We start from the raw sequence: 14,436 nt of genomic DNA on the forward strand, positions 1-14,436 counted from the left end.
TCAGAAGCATGTATGAGTTTATGCGGTGAAACTTGTTGGTGGTAAAGGCAACAAAAGCACTTAACTTTTCATTTATCCACTATATATTAATATTTAATAGTATTTCTGGTGTAGTATTTTAATTTCAGCAATGCCTCTATTGACAACTCCAGTAGTCATGAGGATTTATTTTGAAGGTTCCTGACCGGAAGTCTAAATCCTCAGGTGTCTAACTTGACTGTGGTCCTCAACTTTGCTCCAGGGGCCTCGTTCCTCTCATCTTGAAGGCAGGGCTTACCACCTCCTTATTAGGAGCAAGGAGACTTTAGGGCCCATGGGTGCTCTTAAAGGGGAAGTTTGGAGCCACGACACGAATTATTAATTCCTATGTGCATTATAATAACATATGTGTCATGTAACAAACATAATGTTTTCTTTTTTTCTTTTTCCCAGGGGAAATAAGGTGTTTTCTAAGGTGAATATAATATTTAAATTCCTCTAGACATCTTTAGTTTTTCAATTTTTTATATTTTGTCAACATTGTCTTCCCACATAAAAGACAAAAGGAAAACTGGGGCTGTAAGCAGAAATACACTTACTTCCTCATTGAGAAATCTGGCAGACGTACTCGCAGACCTTTCAGAACGGTTAGCATAGTTAGCATCTTTTATTTGTTTATGTTCTTTGTTAGCTTGTGACTGCCAGTGGCTGACACTGTGTTAGCGGTTGTGCTAATGCAAACTGTGGCTCTCTGTACTGACAAGGTTTCGGGTTTATTTTTCCCGCCCCCTCGTCCCCACAAGTCGACAGGATTGGTTCCTTAGTTTTTGTGACATATGAAACCCTGTCCGTCTGAATCTGTTTTTATGAGACTGTCATTGGTTCACTGCAGTTGCGAGGTCGACTGATTATTGACTGATTATTTCACTCATGACATGTTTTCTATAAAACATCATATGGATGTTAACAAGGTTAAAAACTTGACAGAATTTACAGACAGTGATGAAGTTAATCAGACAACATTAATCCAACTGTGTTAGTCTGTGTATTTAAAGACATTGTTTATAGCAGATGGTGATATTAAGTATTGGGACCACCCTCTTATTTATATTTGACTCAGGGATTGCACCTTTTAGAAATGTAATGAGGTCACCATAAACAAACAAAAACAAAAGCATTTTTTATTGGATTATAATATTAAGAGGAATATTAAGAACTCCAAATGGATGCTATTTGTGAAAATGCATTTTGTCTGTTTCTCTCCCTCTAATGCAAAACGCAGAAAGTGCATTACATCATCAGCAAATTCAGCTCGGCTTGTGAAGTTATGAGTCAGAGCTGGGGCAAATGGTTTTCCGCAAAACCTTTAAGCATTTGTTGTAATCTTCTCGGATTATTGTGTGGATTGAAGGGTGCGGGTTGGCAAACAGAACAAAACAAAGAGGACCAGAAAGTTTGGACAGTCCCACGGATGCTTTTCAAAATCACACTCAATGACCATTTACTGCTTCAGTTGTTCAGGCAGGAGCGAACTCGACAAGAAAAAAATCCTTTTTGTCTTTTCAAAACTCAAAGTCACAAGCAGGCGGCCGTACAGAAGTAAATCCAAAGATTAAACTGAAAAATATGCTTTGAAAGTCATAAAAGATTCCCTACAGGCACACTTAAGACATGTAACAACCCTCGTGCTTCATTGAGAATTTCAGAATCTACAGTACAGTATGAATGCTAATCAGGACAAGTTGAATCTTATCATGTTTGTTTCACATCTGCGCTCGGGAGTCATTTGGATCGCAAAGGGCATGACTGATGTTGGAAGCAAATTACGGTCATCACGCTGAGAAGGCGGGATAAGATATCAAACCTTTGGATATTTAAAAAGTGTTGATGGTATCATTAGACTTTCCAGAAACGCTTGTGAGGCTCAAAGGATTTTTTTTTTTTTTTTGGACGTTTTATCCATAACATCTTAAATATGTGACATTAAGACAAGTGTCTCGAGCTAAATTAGCAAAGGAATGTGAAAACAGCCCAGTCTGGAGCGCCAAACTACACACAGTGGAAGGGAAACGTGTCTCTTATCGGGCAGACGTTGCAACGATATGTACTTTGCTGGTCTGTAAAGGGTTCGTCCTGCTCTGTGGCTCGTAGATATGTTTTGTTCTGACCTGAGAAGTTCGCTGACCACAGGACAGATCTGCTCACATTTCCAGAGGAGACAGGCACTGTTTTCCAGGAAGCTCAGTGTTTCATTTCGGGGTCACGGTTGGATGGATCGCCATGGAAGTCAGGGGTCATGGTAGATTCTTCCTCCCTGCAGAGGGAAGACAGAGGAAGCATGCATCCCTGTGTGGCTATTCCTGGACTACACACACACACACACACACACACACAGCCATGTATATACACTGCTAAATATTGACCTTTTACCTACGTGTGCAGCGTGCAGGGTGACTGACAGACTGTGGGGATACACTGCTCTCACACTGACAGGATGAAGTACGAGCCCTCATCTCAATAATGACCGCAGTGTACATGTACTGTGTGTGTGTGTGTGTGTGTGTGTGTGTGTGTGTGTGTGTGTGTGTGTGTGTGTGTGTGTGTGACAACTTGAAAGCGTATCAGGTTTACAGTGTTGCTTGCTCTCAGTCCTTAACATGGAATTCCCAGTATGTCAGATAGGAAGGAGATGTACTGTGCATGTATCTCTGTGTGTGTGTATCTCTCTCTGTGTGTGTGTGTGTGTGTGTGTGTGTGTGTGTGTGTGTGTGTGTGTGACACTGCGAGTCACAGGTGTGTGATATCATGGTCTCTATTTGTGTGTCATTGCAGAGCCAGGTGTAGCACGGAGGCAACGTAACTGCGACGTCATTTTCTTCAGGTAATTCATTTTCCCCGTGAAAAGTCACGAAACTAAACAGGGAGAACACAAACATCAGCTGTTGGACTAAATACAAATCATATCACAGAAGTCAGTCCACCCACGTTTTTTGTGCATGTGAATAAAGTAATATGCTGGCTTTATTTTTAGCTTCTTTTTTTTTTTTTTTTTTTGAGTGGCTACATCCTGATAAATCTTACACCTTCCTGCCAACAGACTGCATTGTTGTCCAATAACTATTCAAAGGGAAATTCCAGCAAACCAGTATTGTATATTACCAGTACTTCTAATTTTGAATTTCATTATTTCAAATAAAACCTCATTTGTTTCCTTTTACTTCTTTTCGGTTTTCTTCCTGGTTATATTCAATCCTGTGTCTGTAAACGTATGAAAACATCTACAACAGTGACGATTGGCCAATGGCCGCATCCCACACTTTGATTTGATTGGTAGCAGAAATACAAAAGTTTACCTTATTACCTAGCAACTGTGAATTCAGCCAGAAAAAAAATAAATAAAAAAAATGAGTGTCCTGGTTTTTCACACATCAAAGTTGGCAACCTAAACACCCACATGGTTTAAACTTGATGCCACCTGTTCAGTGAACCAGTATTTATTTAAAAATGTAAATGTGTACTATCTGTGCCAAACCCCAGATGACGTCAACAGGCAAGTTCCCCTTTAAAAGCTTTTAGAAGATGACACACGGACATTCGTGTGTAGCTTCAACAGGAGTTTTAAGAAAACATTTACCAAACCTCCAGAGGAGGAACTCAACTGTCTATTGTTGAGTTTTACTTCGGCTGCAGGAAATCCAGTGCTCTGACCTGTAATCAAACCCAGCTCCACCTGGCACTTCTGGTTTTGAAAGCCATTCAAAATGTTTGGTGTTTTTCCTCTTTAACCAAAACCTGGGCCTTCAATAAGCAAGGATGGACAAATGCGTGTGTTCGTCTGTCTGCGTCCGACTGTATGTCTCTTTGAATTTGGCCCAGCGTGTGTGTTCAGACAGATTTTCTGACTTAGTTAGTGTGTCAAGGTGAAGAGCAGAGATAATGGTTTTAATGTGATGCAGAATCCAAACTATTTTCCCCTGACTAGACAGCCAGTTCAGAAGTAATTAAAGTAATCAGACAGTCACGTTTAGTTAAAATGAGGAGTGGCTCATGTTGGGTGAGTTAAAGTCGGAGTATCTGTCTGTTTCAGATCCTCTGAGGGCTGCGTCTCACCAGTCTTTTTTTTTTTTGTCTGCTCTTTTCACTCTTCTTTCCTCTGACTACACTACTTCCCTTTTTAAACCTCACTGTGCGTGTGCTTCTGTGTGAGAGTGTTAATTAACTTCCTGTCCAATATCCTGATCTAATTAATAGACTGGATTTCTTTTCCTCCTGTCCCCTTGCCAACTTCCTCTGTCACCGCAGCCTGTCGCAGGATGAGGCAAACAGCCGCTGCTCTCGCACCAGGGTTCAAACTTGGGTCACAGACTCAACGCGCAACATCTACAACTCATTCTGCTGGTGTCTAGCCAGTCTGTATTAGATATGGACTGAATCTTCCAGCAAAGATTATCTCCAATAAATCCCACAGGATCAATAGCAGAAAATCTCTGGTTGGCTGCTTGGTTTATTTACCACTTTGACAGAGAAACAGTTATTTTAAAATTCTACTTTGTTTACACCAACAAGTAGGATATACAATATAATGAGGCCAGTGGTGTAATAATAAATAATAAAAACATAGTATAGTACATGATTTATAACTTTTACTACTACTTAATATCAATAATGTTTTCAGACAATCATATTATTTGTTTTTCATAAAAACCTTTATTTTGAAATTTCTTATCCCAATTATCTTAAAAACCATATTATAACTTAGACCAATAAAATGTAATGAAAGAGCCCAGTAATAATTTTTCTTGACATCTAGCTCTTGTTCCTGTGGAGGTGGTGAATGCAGTTGTTGTGAGTTACTGTTTACCGTATGACTGGAATGACAGTTTATGTTATGCTGCCCCTCAAAGTGGCGTCCAAATTGTCTGGCTCCATGACTGGGTAGAGTAAGCTGAGTATTAACAGTGGATTGTCTGAATTACCAATGGCCATTAACATCCATTCATAGGCTGTATTTACATTGCATTGCTTTGATACTGCTTCATGTGATGTGTTGTAGCAGACTCTAGCGACATAATTCACCATAACTGTGCTGTATGTTCTCTACACGCTGTTATTCTGTGTGTCTTTCTGTGTTAGCTCTGTGGACAGGGTGACATGGTCTCGTGGTGATTGTTGCTTGACAAGAGCTTCGGCCATTGTTGTCTTTATAATACAAGAGGTTACAATGCGTCCCCTGAGCAGCGCCACGTCTTCAGGGCGGATTGAAGCCTAAAGTGAGTCGCTATTGGAAAGTGAGGAGTCGGGCCGGGGCTAGCTGGTTAGCGTGCTAACTTCAGTAGAAGAAAAGATCTGGTAGAAGAGTTAACATTGGTGTTGCTTTCCAGCCAGCTGTTGGTGAGGAAAGGATTGAAGTTTGATGCTGAACTCACAATGTTTCTTCTAGACTGTTAAGTAAACTGCTGTTAATGCTAACGTTGGCTATGTAGCAATAGCAAAACTTGCAAATAGCTGAAGTGAGAAGCTTTTACGGGGTGAATAACTATTTACTCTTGTCTTGGTTTTGGGCAATGCCATTTTTTTGTGCTGTTGATGTAGTCATTAAAAGACTCAGACATTTGTGCAACGAAAAAAGAAATTGTCCGTCACGATCTTCCTGCAATTTCCAAATAATATTATTTCCACCAGTAAGGCATTTGGAGGCTGCCTCTCCATCATTTGCAGATCACAGTCACAGGGAAATGATTTTGGTTCGGATTGCAATTGAACCTTTTTTGTATTCGCTTTATTCTTGTTGGGAATCTGAAACAGCATTTAGACGAACACAAGACACTACACTGATGAAATTCTTTGACGATTACCAGCTGCAAAATGCAGACACCCCCGCCGATTCACTGTTTGGAGACACAAACACTGAACAGCCGGTGTCTGAGATACAGCTGGCCTTTACAGTGAAAGGGTAATAAATTCATGAGGAAAACGTAATTGTATGATGAAATGAGTAGCCAGGCAAGGACAATTAAATTCTGCAGCTGTAGCCCTGGGAGGAACATTATCATCATCATCATATCAGCAAAGTGTGACACTGACTGATTTCTTCGAGGTGAGACATCAATAATTACGTATCTATGTATTAATAATGTACCCCATAAAGTTATATAAGTATAAGCTTGGTAAACATGGATCAAAGACGTTTTACTTCAACTTTATCCCTCATAGGGGAATGATTAATCCCATATGGGCTGTTCTGAAGAGTTCATGTGATGTTTAACCTGTGCATCAGCAAGTTTAATCAACCTACATTTTGGAATCAAAACAGCTAATGTGATCATTGGAAAAATGAGTTGTACTGCACCCTGAGGTACACAATAGAATAATCAGTCTGGAACCAACAATAGTAAAGTACAAGCAAGAAACTTTGCCAAACTGTGAGTATGAATAATATGTGGTAGTTTCCCTCCCAGGTCTTGATTTAGATTTTACAGGCTCATATTCCATTTTCGGCGTCATATTGTATTGGAACTGGTGTTCATCAAATTTTATGTGTGACCCGGAAAAACATGGCCTCCCATTGGCATTGTCGTGGCTCTGTGACCTCACCTCACAGTTTGTTTCTCAAAGAAAGCTTTGATGAGATGGAAAGCAAATGAGGGAGCACTGAGTCAAGAGGGGAAGACGTGAGGGAGGAAAAGGGGGGGGGGGGATGCTGAGAGGAGAGGAAAGGAGAGGGAGAGAGAGGGAGGGAGGAAGGGCAGAATCACGACTGTATTGTTGTGTGTTTTCCCAACGTAAACAGCAGAGGAAGTGGAACAGAGCAGCTAAATATACAAACAGCACAATGAGGCAGCGAGCGTGGAGCAGCTGTGGAACATGGCTGTCACCAGATTCAGGAGTGTGGAACACAGAACCATCTTTTATTTATACAAGAAGAGCAGACTGAGCGTACACGCCGGGTTACAGATACAACCCCACATCCAGACGGTCACCGCAGGCTCACGCACAGTCACACCTCTGAGCCTCACCACACGACCGCAGTCAGCTTTACATGATACTGCAAGACACTTATTCTCACCTACTCACCTATCAACAGCCAGTCGTTTCAGTGTTGAAACTAAAAGGAACTAATCGCTTTGTGTTCATTTCAGGCTACATACATCCTTAGACATGCATGCATTATCTATTACACATCATCCATCCATGTATGAGTGAACATATACTCAGTTTTATTTATTCATTTATTCATAATTTTGGAAAAACTACATTATAATTATGTGGTAATGCAAGTGCCATTATTATAAAAGCTTCTTTATTTATTCATTAAGCTCTAAAAAACAACATTTAAAAGGTATTTGTGAAATCCTTTACTTATGTAAAATTGGCATTACCATAGTGTGTATATAATATAATAAGCAAAATGTACTTAAAGTATCAAAAGTAAAAGCATGAGAAAACGAGTTTTATAACGAGTATTATATTACCACTACATCATTTGATTATCATAACTAGTGCATAGCATTTCACTATTGTAAAATGTTGTCGAGTCTATATTATAAGATCATTATATATTTTTATAAACTGATAACTATAGTTGTCATAATGTAGTTGGGTAAAAAGTTTAATATTTCCCTCTGTATTGTAGTAGAGAGGTTTAAAGTAGCATGAAATGGAAATACTCAAATGAACTGTGGTATTTGAGTAAATGTACTTATATGCAACAACCACTAGTTATGATGGAGTCACACCCAGTGGACACAAAATGATAAAAAAGAATAAAGTGAATTGGTGAGTCCAGATAAATTGGACGAGCTGGTTTCGTGAGACAGCCAGTGTGAGGGACTCCAGTTCGCTAGACTTGCTGGACAATGAAATGTAAGACACGTGAAATGAACATTTCATATCACAGTTTCACATAAAAACATAGGTGATATTTGGACATTTAACATGTAAGAAAAACATCACATAATACAGGCACAAATTGTTTTTGACATTTCACATGAAAACATGAATTTGTGTGTTTTGATACACTACGATCTACAATTGCAAAAGAGCAAAGAGCCTCAGGGATGGAACCCGTCAACGATGCCTTGTAACCCAGAATAGCTGGAGACATCTAGACCTCATGTACGGTACCTAAGCTAATGTGACATGACAAAGCACTGGTATATTCTCGATGTGTTTGTGCCTGGTTTCCCCCATGTCCAGGTCATGTGGTGACTGGACCTCTTGGCCACGGGGAAAAAACAGGAAGAATAGCAGCAGACGTTTTTTCCTTATTACTGTAGCAACAGCGGATGCAGTTGTTTTGGCTTTATATGGACATGTTGCGTGACTTGATTAGTTATGAACACATGACAGCGTGACTGGACAACATCTGCTTGATCCGTATAGACTTATATGTGCCATTTAAAGGACGATTTTATCCACAGCACCTGACCGCAGCATGAGTACGTACAGTTTCCATCACAGGAGGCTGAGCAGTGCGGGTTCACGTCACCACCACCACCATCATCCTCCTTCACTACCTTTGTTTATTATTTTCCTGTACTCTACCTCTTCCCTCTCCATCCTCCTCCTCTTCCGCACCACTTGCTGCTTGCTTCCCCCCTCTTTTCATCCTGCTTTTCCTCTCATCATCCCACATGTATATTCCACTTCAGCTTCCTTCCCCAATGTCAATGGGCTCAGAACAACCATGAGATGACAGGTTTTAACTGGAGTCCAGCCTAAAACGTCCAGTGATGATAGCTTGTCTAATGTGCAGTCTTCTCTCTTCTTGCTCCTTATGACAACCAAAACACTCATGCTGTTTCTGAAACAAATCACAGTCTGCTCTGTCGCCAAACTGCTCTCAGGGCAATCAGTGGACACCAGTGGCCATTTAATTTGTTCACTGATGTTTCCACTGTGCTGGACTAATGAGCTACTGTGCTAATCTTCACACACCAGCTATCCCCATTTTCATTGTTATATAATGAAGTCTATTGACTTTATTGATCCCTTGACTTTTCTTCTAAGTGCCACCAGCAAGTGTTACTTTTCCCTTCCCAGAGAAATACCTCAACATCAATGATGGATAGGCATTTGATGGATTTTCATTACATTTGGTACAAATGTTCATGTTCATGTTCTCAGACCTTCGGACGCCACTGTATGTACAGTAATTAAGTCAAATCTGGCCAGAAGTGTTTAGGAAAATGTTGATATTTATCAGTAATAAAATGAAAATTGAAACTGTTTTACTGTCATTATAGTTTTGCTGTTTCTTTTGCGTGAGGAGAATAACTCAGTGGCACCACATTTGACTGCAGATCAAATGTTCACCTCGTCAAATCTCGATATCCGCCTAGTGTGGTGGAGATTTTGGGTTGATTTAGCGTTGGCAAAAAATAAGCTTTCATCTCTAGATTGCTCTAAACTGGATCATTTCATGTGAGGGGGTATAGCTCAGTGGTAGAGCATTTGACTGCAGATCAAGAGGTCCCCAGTTCAACTCTGGGTGCCCCCTACACTGAGTGTAGGCATCAGAGCTTTGAATTTAAAGTATGTTAAAATAAAAACTACAGGTCTTCACCCATCCAAAAATTCATGCCTGAATCCAACACATGTTCTCCCTCGAAGGCTCAAACTTAATCAGGGCAGTCTATCACTTTAAAGCTAGCACCTGTACCCATGCAACTAACAGATGTCAGACCTGACACCGACCAGTCTAATTTTAATTTGTGAGTTATCAAAACAAAACTTGTGTCATGCCTCCATGATCAGTGCTGTCTGTTGACGGCTAGGTCTCCTGAAAATTTAAACAATTCATCTGTCATCATAGTTTTGATGCTTCTTTTGCATGAGGGGAATAACTCAGTGGTACCACATTGGACTATAGGTCAAGTGGTCCCCAGGTCAAATTTGGATGGTCCCTAGTGTCGTTTAAAGTTTTGGCTAACAGACAGGGGGTATAGCTCAGTGGTAGAGCATTTGACTGCAGATCAAGAGGTCCCCAGTTCAACTCTGGGTGCCCCCTACATTGGCAGTATAAGCACCAAACCTTTAAATTTAAATGTATGAACTACGGGTCTTCCCAACCTTCATAGTGCAGAACTTCATAGCATTTGGTACAGATGTTCATGTTCTCAGACCTTTGGTTGCCACTGTATGTACAGTAATTAAGTCAAATCTGGTCACAAGTGTTTAGGACCATGTTGAAGTTGATCATATATAAAATCAAAATTGAAACAGTTTTTCTGCCATTATAGTTTTGCCATTTCCTTTGTGTGAGGAGAATAACTCAGTGGCACCACATTTGACTGCAGATCAAGTGTTTCCCTCGTCAAGTCTCAATGTCCCTCTAGTGTGGTGCACATTTTGGGTTAATTTATCTCCGTCAAAAAAGCAGCTTTGATCTGTACATAGCTCTTAACCTGCACTATAGACAGGGGGTATAGCTCAGTGGTAGAGCATTTGACTGCAGATCAAGAGGTCCCCAGTTCAAATCTGGGTGCCCCCTCTCTTTCTTCTTTGGTTCAATAGCTTTTATGTTGCCTATAGACCTCCAGCCTCTTTGGTTTCACAAAAACACAAGTGGATATACTGTACAGGCACAATGTTGAGCTGAGAAACAAACTCTACTAGTTGAACTAATACTCTACCCATTTCTACCAGTTACAGCCCATACAGGGTTGATAGGTGGCTGTAAAAGGTTTCTGGTTTTTTTCCTTTATGGGAAAACGACAGCTGCTGACAGCTGGTTATTATGAAATCAACTCTTAACAGTGCAGTCAGTCTAGCCTGTTACAGACTCTCCTGTTAGTTACAGTTCACACTAGAGATTTTTAGGGGTCCATCCGGACCCTGAGACCTGAGACAGGTCAGGTCCTGTTTGTTAATGTTAAATTAAAACATTTCATGCCTACACTCCCAATGTAGGGGGCACCCAGATTTGAACTGGGGACCTCTTGATCTGCAGTCAAATGCTCTACCACTGAGCTATACCCCCTCACGTGAACAAATCCAGTTTAGAGCTATTTAGAGAAGGTGAGACAGAAGTTTTGTTTTGATAACTTATAAATGAGTGCTAACTTTGCAGTTAGCTGTGAAATCGGTTCAAATCGGGTCCGTGTCACCCATCTGTGGTCGGGTCCAACATTTGTCAGTTCCACACGGGTCCGAGTCCCAGCTTTAAAGTAATAGACTGATACGACTCATTTGTTGATTTTTGGGCCCGTAAATTTAAGGGTCTGGTGCCTATGCCCAATGTAGGGGGCACCCAGAGTTGAACTGGGGACCTCTTGATCTGCAGTCAAATGCTCTACCACTGAGCTATACCCCCTCACATGAAGCAATCCAGTTTAGAGCTATTTAGAGAAGGTGAGACAGAAGTTTTGTTTTGATAACTCATAAATTAATGTTAACTTTGCAGTTAGCTGTGAAATCGGTTCAAATCGGGTCTGTGTTGCTTATCTGTGGTCAGGTCCAACATTTGTCAGTTCCACACAGGTCCGGGTCCCAGCTTTAAAGTAATAGACTGATACAGCTCATTTGTTGGGTTTGGGCCCTTAAATTTAAAGGTCTGGTGCCTACGCTCAATGTAGGGGGCACCCAGATTTGAACTGGGGACCTCTTGATCTGCAGTCAAATGCTCTACCACTGAGCTATACCCCCTCACATGAACATCTTCAGCTTAGAGCTATCTAGAGATGAAAACTACCTTTTTGACGAAGCTAAATCAACCCAAAATCTCCACCACACTAGAGGGATATTGAGATTTGACGAAGTGAACGCTTGATCTGCAGTCAAATGTGGTGCCACCGAGTTATTCTCATCATGCAAAACCATCAAAACTACGATGACATAAAAACTGTTTCAATTTTCATTTTTTAACAGATCAACTTCAACATGGTCCTAAACACTTGTGGCCAGATTTGACTTAATTACTGTACATACAGTGGTGGCCAAAGGTCTGAGAACATGAACATCTGTACCAAATGCTATGAAGTTCTGCACTATGAAGGTTGGGAAGACCTGTAGTTCATACATTTAAATTTAAAGGTCTGGTGCCTATGCTCAATGTAGGGGGCACCCAAAGGTCTGAGAACATGAACATGTGTACCAAATGTTATGAAGATCCATCAAATGCCTATCCATCATTGATGGTGAGCTGGATCTGGCATTTCTTGCATCTGCATAGGTACAAGTCCAGCTTAAAAGTAGTACTTTGGTCTGCTTCTAGGAAGTACATTTCCAGGACATTGTGGGTTCAGGCCCATATGGATCCATGAAGATCTCTAGTTCATACATTTCACCAAAACTGTACTTGAAGGTAAAGTGGAAACTATTGCCAATGTAGGGGGCACCCAGAGTTGAACTGGGGACCTCTTGATCTGCAGTCAAATGCTCTACCACTGAACTATACCCCCTCACACTGAATGGCCCACTTTAAAAGATATGTAGAGATGAAAGCTACTACGCTACCTAAAATTTTAGCGACACTAGGGACCACCCAGATTTGACCTGGGGAATTCTCAATCTGCCGTCCAATGTGGTAACGCTGAGTTATTCCCCTCATGCAAAAGAGGCATCAAAACTATGATGACAGAAAAACTGTTTCAATTTTCAGGAGACCTGGCCATCATCAGACAGCTCTGACCATGGATGTACTTTACCAACTTTCTTGGCGAGGAGGATGGATTATATGCACCACAAGCAGGCACAGGAGAGAAGGCTACTAAGTTTATTAGGTGAGACAGAAGTTTTGTTGTGATAACTCATAAATGAACGTTAACTTGTTCACAGCAATTAGCTGTGAAATTGGTTCAGATCAGGTCTGTGTCGCTCATCTGTGGTCAGGTCCAACATTTGTCAGCTCCACACGGGTTCGGGTCCCAGCTTTAAAGTAATAGACTGATATGGCTCATTTGTTGGGTTTGGGCCCTTAAATTTAAAGGTCTGGTGCCTACACTTGATGTAGGGGGCACCCAGAGTTGAACTGGGGACCTCTTGATCTGCAGTCAAATGCTCTACCACTGAGCTATACCCCCTCACATGAACAGCTTCAGCTTAGAGCTATCTAGAGATGAAAACTACCTTTTTGACGAAGCTAAATCAACCCAAAATCTCCACCACACTAAAGGGACCTTGACATTTGACGAGGTGAACGCTTGATCTGCAGTCAAATGTGGTGCCACCGAGTTATTCTCATCATCCAAAAGAAGCATCAAAACTATGATGACAGAAAAACTGTTTAAATTTTCATTTTATAACTGATCAAGTTCAACATGGTCCTAAACCCCTCTGGCCAGATTTGACTTAATTACTGTACATACAGTGGCAACCAAAGGTCTGAGAACTTGAACATCTGTACCACATGCTATGAAGTTCTGCACTATGAAGGAAGACCTGTAGTTCATACATTTAAATTTAAAGGTCTTGTACTTATACTCCCAATGTAGGGGGCACCCAGAGTTGAACTGGGGACCTCTTGATCTGCAGTCAAATGCTCTACCACTGAGCTATACCCCCTCACACAAACTGGCCCAGTTTGGATTATCAAGTACCTGAGTAAGAGGTATTCAGTGATCGAAGCTACTTTCATAGTCAGTATGTTTATTGATCAGCATCAAAAATTCACCTCCCATAGGTTTGAAATGCAATGTGGTGCAATATATGATGAATATTTTATGTTGTGATGCAAAGTTATACCATACCAAAGCGTACATGGTTGATTTTATACAATGAGTTGCAAATATATACAGTATAAAGCAGGATGAAAATGCTCTGCCTCCAATTAATTGCTAAATAATCTTTGGTATGTTGAGATGAGCCTGTATCCTGCGAGCTGAGCACATTTTTGGGGAATATAAGGTCTCAAGTGTTACAGAATGCCTGGTCCAGAGGTAATCATGAAGAGTTTTATGCTTAGTTTGAAGTCTGAGTTAGAGGAAATAGAGAAAAGTGAGGACAGCATCAAGGTTATATCCTCCCACATCTTTGGATTTTCATAAAAGCTTTTGCAGCTGGGATAATTATAATACATGAATAAGAATGAGGTGACACCAAGATTTCTAATGGTTGAATCTAAAATAACATTTCTCAGCAGTTTTTAATGCCTGCATTCCTCCGCACCTTTAAGCTACTCTTTTCCTCACCTCTTAAGGTGCGGGTGGCTCCGTTCACAGGTGTAGCACTGTCTTCACGCACACATGCACACACACACACTTTGATCTGAAGGGTGGTTTGTTGAATTGGTGGGAATTTCCACTTGTATCGCTGTAGGAGGGTCGCCTTCCTCTACCTTCCAATAAGAAAAAAGTCTTCTATTTCTTTTTCCTCCAAGACTTCTGAAGCTTCATGAGGATTGCCCTTTGGGGCTCGGAGCCCTGCACACTCCTCCTACTCATCTTCCTCACTCCCTTTTTTTCTCTTCCTCTTCCTCCTCCTCTTTCAGCCACACTCAATCCTCCCGTTGTTCATCGC

General features: G+C 40.9%; 9 non-coding genes across 9 annotated transcripts; 3 read left to right on the forward strand and 6 right to left on the reverse strand.

Moving 5' to 3' along the window:
* The first annotated feature begins 9,406 nt into the window (after positions 1–9,406).
* Positions 9,407–9,478, forward strand: trnac-gca (transfer RNA cysteine (anticodon GCA)). The gene has a single exon. It is a non-coding gene; the product is annotated as a tRNA-Cys (tRNA).
* A 438-nt stretch (positions 9,479–9,916) lies between these two features.
* Positions 9,917–9,988, forward strand: trnac-gca (transfer RNA cysteine (anticodon GCA)). The gene has a single exon. It is a non-coding gene; the product is annotated as a tRNA-Cys (tRNA).
* A 411-nt stretch (positions 9,989–10,399) lies between these two features.
* trnac-gca (transfer RNA cysteine (anticodon GCA)) lies at positions 10,400–10,471 on the forward strand. The gene has a single exon. It is a non-coding gene; the product is annotated as a tRNA-Cys (tRNA).
* Positions 10,472–10,888: 417 nt separating this feature from the next.
* Positions 10,889–10,960, reverse strand: trnac-gca (transfer RNA cysteine (anticodon GCA)). The gene has a single exon. It is a non-coding gene; the product is annotated as a tRNA-Cys (tRNA).
* Positions 10,961–11,221: 261 nt separating this feature from the next.
* On the reverse strand, positions 11,222–11,293 carry trnac-gca (transfer RNA cysteine (anticodon GCA)). The gene has a single exon. It is a non-coding gene; the product is annotated as a tRNA-Cys (tRNA).
* A 260-nt stretch (positions 11,294–11,553) lies between these two features.
* On the reverse strand, positions 11,554–11,625 carry trnac-gca (transfer RNA cysteine (anticodon GCA)). Its single transcript has one exon. It is a non-coding gene; the product is annotated as a tRNA-Cys (tRNA).
* A 683-nt stretch (positions 11,626–12,308) lies between these two features.
* trnac-gca (transfer RNA cysteine (anticodon GCA)) lies at positions 12,309–12,380 on the reverse strand. Its single transcript has one exon. It is a non-coding gene; the product is annotated as a tRNA-Cys (tRNA).
* A 549-nt stretch (positions 12,381–12,929) lies between these two features.
* trnac-gca (transfer RNA cysteine (anticodon GCA)) lies at positions 12,930–13,001 on the reverse strand. The gene has a single exon. It is a non-coding gene; the product is annotated as a tRNA-Cys (tRNA).
* A 409-nt stretch (positions 13,002–13,410) lies between these two features.
* Positions 13,411–13,482, reverse strand: trnac-gca (transfer RNA cysteine (anticodon GCA)). The gene has a single exon. It is a non-coding gene; the product is annotated as a tRNA-Cys (tRNA).
* Positions 13,483–14,436: the final 954 nt, after the last annotated feature.

The sequence above is a fragment of the Seriola aureovittata genome, chromosome 3 (genome assembly GCF_021018895.1).
Source record: "Seriola aureovittata isolate HTS-2021-v1 ecotype China chromosome 3, ASM2101889v1, whole genome shotgun sequence".
Lineage (NCBI taxonomy): Eukaryota > Metazoa > Chordata > Actinopteri > Carangiformes > Carangidae > Seriola > Seriola aureovittata.